Genomic DNA, 9,416 nt, shown 5'->3' on the forward strand with positions numbered 1-9,416 from the left:
AAGATAAAAAAGGGCATCAAAGCTTGCATTGAAAAAAGATGCAACACTCTAACCCTCTCAATATCATTCATCACGCATCATATAATATCATCATACCGTAGCATGAAATAAAATGATTTAAATAAAAAATGTACAATTTTTTTTTGCATCATACATCAACCACATACAACCTTTGATTTACAACAAATAAGAACGAAAAAGAAGACAAATCAATTGGAAGCAAGTTTTGTATGCATACGTGAGCATAACACGTGAGTCACAACCCTATCACTTCATCATCATCAAGCATACATATTACATCCATTGACAAAAAACGCAAAATTAAATTAAAATTGAAAGTGAATTGAACTAAAACAAAATTATGCTTTTATAAACCAAAATGACACACATGAAATTACATTGCAGAGTTACATTACATTAAAGACATACAATATGCACCATCTTCCTTCATCTCCATGACCTTGCTACATACATAACATCAGACTTGCACTTTACTCACTTCCCTTGATCATGCACAACTCACCGCATCCCCCTCCCCCCAAGATTTTCATCACACTTATATTTTCACCCTAAAAAAACTCCTCATGTGGATCATTCACTCCCTCAATCTATCAAATTTAAGAATCCCCTAACTCACTTATTATGCATACTGAAAAATCCCTCAGAAACACTGCAAAAATACATCCCAACCACATCACTTTAAAAGCTCTTCCACGAAGGATTTAAGAACTTCACATTGAAGCTCCCAAGCTTTGAGCTTAACTTCAGATTTACCTGCCACCATTAAAGAAGATGAAGGAGAGGTTTAGAAGAAGTGAGAAGAGACAGTGTGAAAGAGAAGGAAAAGAGGAAGGGAAACTTACCATAAGATGAATTCGGCATCGCCGGAGGTCTGGTAAATCCATATTCCAAAGAGGTTCTTCTTCGTCTTTTTTTCTCTTCTTCTTACATGTTTCTTTACATTTCTTGCATATTTATTTTGTTTTTTCCTTCCAATTGATGAAAAACTGTTGAAATCTTTGAGATATTAAAGAAAAGGGGTTGAGTTTCATTTTGGGGCTAAGGGTATATCTGCTTCAATGATAAATTGTTTGATGATTTAATCGATGGATTTGTAATCGTGAGGGAAAAATATTGAAGTTTGATGTTTATGATATTTGGATTAGACGAAATTATGAGATTTCTAGAAAAAATCGCATGAACACATTCATCGTGTTTATTTGTTGTTCTTAATTTAATTTACCATTTCGGTCTAAGAAGTTGATGGAACACGTGTGAGATCGTGTTTGAGCAGAGATAAAAGGAGAGAGAGAGAGAGAGAGAGAGAGAGAGAGAGAGAGAGAGAACAAGTTATGAAAGCTAATATTTTATCGTGTCTGGAATAAATCTATTTTTAGTGCTTTTCTTTTTTCCATTCAACTTTTTGACTAGAAGACAAAAAAATGAAAGCTACTATTCTATTGGGTACAACGGATGTGAGGGTACTAATATCTTCTCCTCGCATAACCGACTCTCGAACCCGATTTTTGTTGCAATAATGACTTTCTTTTTTCTTTTAGGGGTTTTATCGATATTTTTCCTTTCCTTTTGAATAAATAAAGTTCGGTGGCAACTCTGTTATCATTTCGAGCCTGTGAATTCCCCTAGTCATTTTTTTAATTGCGATAGGGTTCAGAAAAGACAGTCGGGAGGATGGATTTTCGCTCTGTCTCTAAAGTATGATACCATCTCATCAAGCATTTTATACATACTATTGCCCATAATGAGACCGTAAACAAGGTCAGGTTGGTGCTTCTTCACTGAATTACTTCCTTTAGTGCATTTAATGTTGCCAAGATTATCTTGTAAGAAATCCATGCTTGTTCCAAAAAGAAGGAGGACAAAGCAGTAAGGAATAGCAACAGGCTCCGAGCCTAGCTGGTATTTCACTCTATCTCTGTAGGTTGATGAGTCATGGCATGCCATACTCACCAAATGACAATGGAGACCCTGCCCTTACTCTATGTTTAGGGATGTGGTAGCTACTGTCATGACATATGTCTATTGAACCCCAATCTACCATAATCATCTGCTAGTCTTAGGATTTTATTTTGCAAGTTTTAAGATTTATGTCATTTCAATTCCCAACCAATGAATGAATGAGTTTCTGTTTTGTGTTTTCATGTAGTTTTTATGTTAAAAATAAATATATGATATTAATAATAAAAATAGAAGAAAAATAACTGATTTCACCCCAAAATAATAGAAATTCTAAAGACTTGGAACAACTCTGATGGGACTATAAAACTAAACACACAAAAGAGTGTAATATCAGGGGAGGGTAATATTGTTGCTTGAGATAACACAAAGGATACACTGAATGTATAAATAAACACACAAAAGTGTGTAAAAATAATAAGAGATGCCAATGTGCATGATAAATAAGTTTCAGTGCCCAAAACTGGAGGAACAGTTCTTGTGCTCGGAACTGGAGGAATAATGGATGTCTTCAGTACTAGTAACATGTTATACTCATTATAAGTGAGATACCGTAAGATGAAAAGGTGGAGCATGTATCAAAACTTATCTATAATAAAAAAGTACATGTGTAAGCCTCAAGTTCAAAATGAACCAAAAGTATTAAGCATAACAGTCAATTCCCACTTCTGAAACTAAAAGAGTGAATTATGGGACCATAGGATAAAATAACGAAAGTAGGATTTAGGCTGGGTATCTTAATTGAAGAGTATTTACATGACACGTAGCATCAGAAAAAGCACACATACACACACACACACATACATACAAGCTAAATGATAATAAGACTGAATAACAATAAGATAACCTCTGAGTTGATTAGGAGTTGAGCTATTAAAGTAAGAGAAGAAGGGAAGTAAAAACATTATGTTGTTACCTGCCACATCACTTAAGGATAGGTAATGATTCAAGTTTAAGGGTGTGATAACCCACATTTTATGAATTATTACAAGTCCTAGTACTTAGATATTGTCACTTGTTTTTCAGTTCAGTAGTTAATTTCATTGCATTTTTCTATTTTTAGAGTAGTTTAGAAAGGGAACAATAGATGCTCTCTTTTATAGTTTTTATGTGTTTTTTCTTTTGAAAAGTTAGTTCTGATGAGGTTAGACACGATATCCTGGGATAACAACTGGTATCTAGAGGAAAAAATAAGGCTAGAAACAACTAACAGAAAAGGAGAATGACCGATTGCATTCCTGGGGTACACGTGGCAACAATCTGCGTTGGTAGGAGAGTTGATTTGAAAGGATAAAACATGGCGCTAAAAGACAAAAGATTAGTACGTAGTACAACCACTAAGCACCTAATGCAACAAAAAAGGACAACACCGCCTGCTCCTCTACACCAGCAGACTACCACACTACACTTTGTCTCCCACTATTGTCTGTACCTAATTCTAAAGTTGTACGAATATGAAGAAATGGAGAGAACTTTGTTGATTCTCTTTTGGGTCTGATTTTATTTATTTTAAAGCCCATGATCCAAGATAATTTGAAAAACCATAGTTGAAGTGACTATAAAATTAGCTCTCGGAGAAGGAAGAGGATTTCAACATCTGTTAGAGAAAAACACTTAGAAGAAACCAGTGAAGAAGTGAGTTGAACGAGAATATAGATTCTTCCTCTTATCCCTTCAAGTAATCATTGTTGATATCTTGCATGACATAAGCTATCTTTTGGTGATTAACCATTGCAAGAAGACAATGACGTTTCTCTTAGGTTCTTATTTCTTTTTCATTATATGTTTGGGAATGATTAGCTTAAGAAGCAATATGGTTGTATGTACTAAGCTCATTATGAGTTAAACCTTTTATGTTGAGCAATGAGAAGTTAATATAATATAGTTTTTATGTTAAATGATGTGTTGTTAGTGCTTTGTTTTATCATGTGTAAAATTGTTATATATATTTGTTTCCTTGACTAATCAACTTGGAAAAAGATAAAAGCTTTAAGTTGTGAGAGATCCAACAACAAGCAATTTCATGATAAAACTGGTTGAAAATAGTAGGAAAGAGATATTCACTAGATTAGATTCTTCGAGATAAGTGGCTACAACCATAAATGACTTTCAAAATAAAACTAGGCATGCTATAGGGTTACAAGTGAGGCTTAGAGATTTGTCCCCTTGCCCTAAAGTATACGTTTTTGATGATGTAGAGATACACCATTAAATCACTTTCTAACCTTTCCTGACACGACACAACACATCATGCGCTCATAAGAAACAAACTTATATTAATGGATCATTTCCCAAAATTCTCTATATTATTGAACTCACTTATTATATCAACAATGTTTCACTCTTGTTTTCTACTAAACTTAACCTGTCGCAACCATAAACTATTTTATTCTCGCACATGCTTATTTACAAAAGATAGATTTTTACAAAATTAATCTAAGTTACTTTCCACTCCTTATGGGTTCAACATTCCTAATACTTTATCACTTGCTACTTAAAACATACATGTATACTTTCATGTGACATAACACATTTTTAAGCAACAATTCTCCTCTACAATCCCATATAAATATTTTTGTTTTTTGTACTCATCATAACTAACTTGATTATAAGGTAACTTTTTCTTATTACAAACACCTACTGCTTAATCCTTGGTGTTTCTAGAATATCCTTTATTTCAGTCTCAAGAGTATCGTTAACTCCCTGCTTTGAGACCATTATGCGCTCCTCCATTTCTATGTTACACTTCGCTTCTTCCAACCTTGTATTTTCCATTATGCTTTGAATTCCCGAAGTTATCGATATATCAGGTGGTCTAACTAAATTATGGGAAGCTATGTTGGTTGGTATCACGTTGTTTAATCCCACATGACGCCCCTCCTCCATGCTTGTTACTTCATGTGCTCCTCCTACTCTAGTACTCATTATCTTCTTTCTAGTTGACTTTTTATTTTTTAATGTTCGTCACACTTTTTTTACTCGTCAACTTTTCCATGATTGATTCCTTGCCTTTTTTGTTGTGTTAATTTATTTTCCCTTTGAAAATAATATTTCCACGTGTTACCATCTTATTCCCTTTGTTGTTCATCTCCTGACTTTTTGCACCTTTTGATTTCCCCATGTCAACTTTCATGTTATTTGTGTTTTTTGTGTTTCCCATAAATGTTGATTTTACATTCTTCACAACCACTTCCTCATTTTTCTACTGTGTAACTCTCCCAATATCCTTCATTCTCTCCTCATTAATTTCGTCATAATTGGTAACAACCGCGTTAAGTTCAGCAATATTGACCAAATCCTAACTAATTGATGTGCTAACCTATGGTATCTCCTCACTTAAGGAAATAAATTTCCAGCTATTGACTTTTCTCGTCATTAATTCTCATTGGCTCAATGTTTCTCCTGTCATTAGCCACCCTTATTCCTCTGTGTTGTTTCTGCACCACTTTCCAAGGGCCTTCCTTTTCTCCTCCAATACTAGATCCTTATATGCATACCGCTACCCCTAGCTAATTGCCATTCATATTCCCTTCTTCACCTCTTCTGTGGTCTCTTTTTTATTCTTTCCAGACACCCTTCTTTGTAGTGGCCAAATTGACCATATGTTAAGACAAAAGGTGTAACCTTTTATACTCAATTTATATATTCTCCACTTAATTGAAAATGTTGTTAGGAGAGGTTTTGTCAAACTAACTTCAACATACAGTCTCACATATTTTTCGCGCTCCTGTTGGATCGTAGTCTTATATACTTTCACAGTTTTCCCTACACGATTTTCAATGAAGGATAGAACTCTTGCATCATAATATTCTATTCGAAGTCCTGAAATTCGAATCCAAACTGCCACATTTTCTATCGTGTCACTACCAGGTTGAAATTTTGGACTTCAATCTTTAACACTTAGATAGTGGTCGTATATGAACATGGGTCCATCAACAAGTGTTGCATTTTTATCGTCGTCGTGCGTAAATGCCACAAGATAATAATTATTTCTCTGGTTGATAATACTTATCACACCTTTTCTCACACACATCTGTTTCAATCTTTCTAGTGCTTTGTATCCAATCTTCCTTCCCAACAACTTAATAATCACGCCTCTTCTCCATAGATAATGAATTATTTTTTCTTCTAATTCTAATAGCACAAAGGTTGGACACCCATAATCACCTATCTTCTGATCCTCCACCTTCATGCCTTCCAAACTCTCAACATAGTTTCCCCCATATTCTTCTTCTGAGGATCTGCATCATCTCGCGAGCTTTCGCTAAGTCTACTAAAATAGTAGTATTAACTAAAGATACAATTAATGCATCATAAAATTTATGATTTTTTTATTTAAAACCAAAATATATGTATCAAACTTTTTCTCACACATGGGAGCAGAAGAAGTATTTTTTTTTAATGAGGACTAAAGGAAATACGAATATTTTTATTATTTCGACTCTCAAGGAAATGTGTCTTTCATTCTTAATCGTGTATTGATCTTTTGTGATTTTTTTTAAAAATAACCATGTTTTTCAATTAATTTTCCAAAATAACCATAATTTAAAAATAAATAAAAAACTAACCATGTTTTAAACAAAAATATTAGCTGACAAGAGGAGTAACCACTATGACTTGCACATGCATACATTTGTTGTACACCGGTGCCAACATGCATGGTGCATGCTTATAGTACATGCCACTGCATGTGGCGCATACATGAATCCTTCAGGAGCATGCGCCACATGCAGTGGCTACTGCGTTGTTTAGTTTTTATTTTTATTTTTTAATCATTGTAACAATAAAATAGAAAATTAAAAAATTTACAATATTATTTCATAAAATTGAATTACACAACAATTGAGTAGAAAATCAATGACCCGCTCGATTGTAACGCCCTCCGGTTCCAGAAAATAGTGAATTTGATTGCCTTTAAGGTCTCCTACGATTTCCCTAAGGTGTTTGGAGTCTCCTAGTATTCATCTCAGACAAAGGTGGTTGGTGCGAGGGTTCCATTATTTCTAACAAATTTTTAATCATTTATCCCTAAGAGTCGGCAGTGTCGTAGTCGATGCTACTGTAATCGAGTTTGGTGCCCATGTTGTTGTAGTTTGGTCATGGTGATTGGGTTACGCGTGGACGGTCTAGTTGGTTGAATTATGACATTGGTTCGTTTTGGAAATGAAGAAATTATTCTTGTGGTGGATGAGTGCTTTAGCGTTGTGGTGTTTGGATGCTTTGGTGGTTTGATGTTTGGGTGGGTATTGGTGGGGGGATATGGTGGAATGGGGTGGTATCATATGCATCATCGCAGCTATAGTAAGATATGGCGGTGACATATGGTTGTTGGTGGTATGAGTCATGCTCTTGGTTTTGTCTTTGGGTGTGTGGCATGAATTGGTTACCGAGTTGGGTGTTTATGGGTTCGTAATCATGTTTGATTGATGGTTTGGTGTATCTAGTATGGTGATGTTTTGTGAGGTTGGTCATTAGGTTTGAGTAGGTTGACATTGTTGTTGGGTTTGGTAATGGTGTGAGGTTGGTTGTTGGGCATATGACCATGAAGCTCTTTGGCATGGGTCGATCAAATACCCTGAGTCAAACAGAAATTGTGTCGTTGTAACCGACCTACACCAATTCATATAATTTTGATTTGGTCTAGCATCTTGTATTATATGTTTATTTAAAATATGTCGATGTTCCTTCTTCCATTAAAGACACACCTCCCTAGCGAACTCTCTCCAATCGGAATAAATCCATTGGACATCGACTCTTAGTTGATGCCAGTCTCCCGAACATGTCGGAGGGTCTGAGATTTGTTGTTGCATTCCGAACTGCATTTTGACATGGTCACTTTGGTGTATCTCCAAGTAGTGGACCTGATAATTGGTGAACGATGATATTGTCGACAACGAGGAAAAGCCATTACCTTTAGGTCATGTGTATTTGTGCCTCAACACATGACAAACTTGAACTTGGGTGCAGATGAACCATCCTAAAATATATTTTACAATTCGTATATGCAGACAGAAGGATCTTCAAAAGTGGGAGATATATTTCATACAAAAGAAGACTATGTGAGAGCTCTTAAAAATTATCACATAGAAATCACAACTGATTATATTGTCGATTGAACTAATGTGGCGAGGTACAAGATCTTATGTTGTAATGTCCTCTGCATGTTCCGGCTGACAGCATCTTACCAGAAGAGGAGTGATTCTTGGAAGATAGGTTCTATGGGTCCATGTCACGATGTCATAATCACCAATCCGATGCAGGATCATCACAAACTTAGATCTTACTTTATATGCGATGAAATTTTATCTGTCATTAGCAAGGATCCGTCATTGAAGGTGAGTACAATAATCCCGCATATCGTTACACGATACAATTATACTCCCTCGTACATGAAGGAATAGATATCTAGTACTAAGGCAATTGAACGAGTATTTATAAATTAGGAGGATTCGTACAAAGAACTTCTATAATATCTGGTGGCACTTGAGCATTATGCTCCTGGGATTGTTGTCATTTTGGAGACCTTGTAGGCATATACCCCAGAAAGGAGTTTTGTTAATGGCAATGTCATATTCCACCGACTCTTCTGGGCATATGAAACATGCATCAAAGGTATTGCTTTCTGTAAACCTATTATAAAAATTGATGGAACATGGTTGTACGGTAAATATAAAGGAACGTTGCTCATGGAAGTGGTACAAGATGACAACAACAACATTTTTCTAATCGTCTTTGCTCTGGTTGAAGGGGAGACTGTTGGTGGATGGATTTTTTTTCTAAAAAATCTCTGATTACACGTTTCTCTTCAACCTAAATTATGCTTGATTTCAGACAGACGTCCATCAATTGAGAGTGCTCATAAAAACCTTGATAACTGCTGGCAAGATCCTTCTTCTACAAATGCCTACTGCATTAAACACATCCCTCAAAATTTCATGTAGGAGATCAAAGACAAGACACTACTACATTAGATACATCGCTCAAAATTTCATGCGAGAGATCAAAGACAAGACCCTATTTTAGGTTAGGGCCACTATTTGAGATCAGACGTTAAAAATAGGTTTTAGTGTTACAATCAGGGCATCTGTTTAGTGAAATTTCAATGAAATTTATTAAGGAGGAAGTTGCCAAAGCTAACACACATATGGTCACAATGTTTGACCAGAGAAAATGTTGGTTCAATGTAGATGAGATAATGGATCACAATGAGGGGAGGCCAAGGGGATACTACCGAGTAGAACTAGATAGAGATTGGTGTGATTGCAGAAAGTTTCAAGCCTTAAGTATACCTTACTCCCATGTCATAAAGGCATGTTCAAAGGCTTGGCACGATCCTTCCAACATACTATCCGCCGTTTACAAAGTCATAAACCTATGCAATGTGTACAACAATAGGTTTCCGGTGTAGCAAATGAGGATTATTGGCCTGCATATCCAAG

Source organism: Lathyrus oleraceus, chromosome 4 (genome assembly GCF_024323335.1).
Source record: "Lathyrus oleraceus cultivar Zhongwan6 chromosome 4, CAAS_Psat_ZW6_1.0, whole genome shotgun sequence".
NCBI classification, from domain to species: Eukaryota; Viridiplantae; Streptophyta; class Magnoliopsida; order Fabales; family Fabaceae; genus Lathyrus; species Lathyrus oleraceus.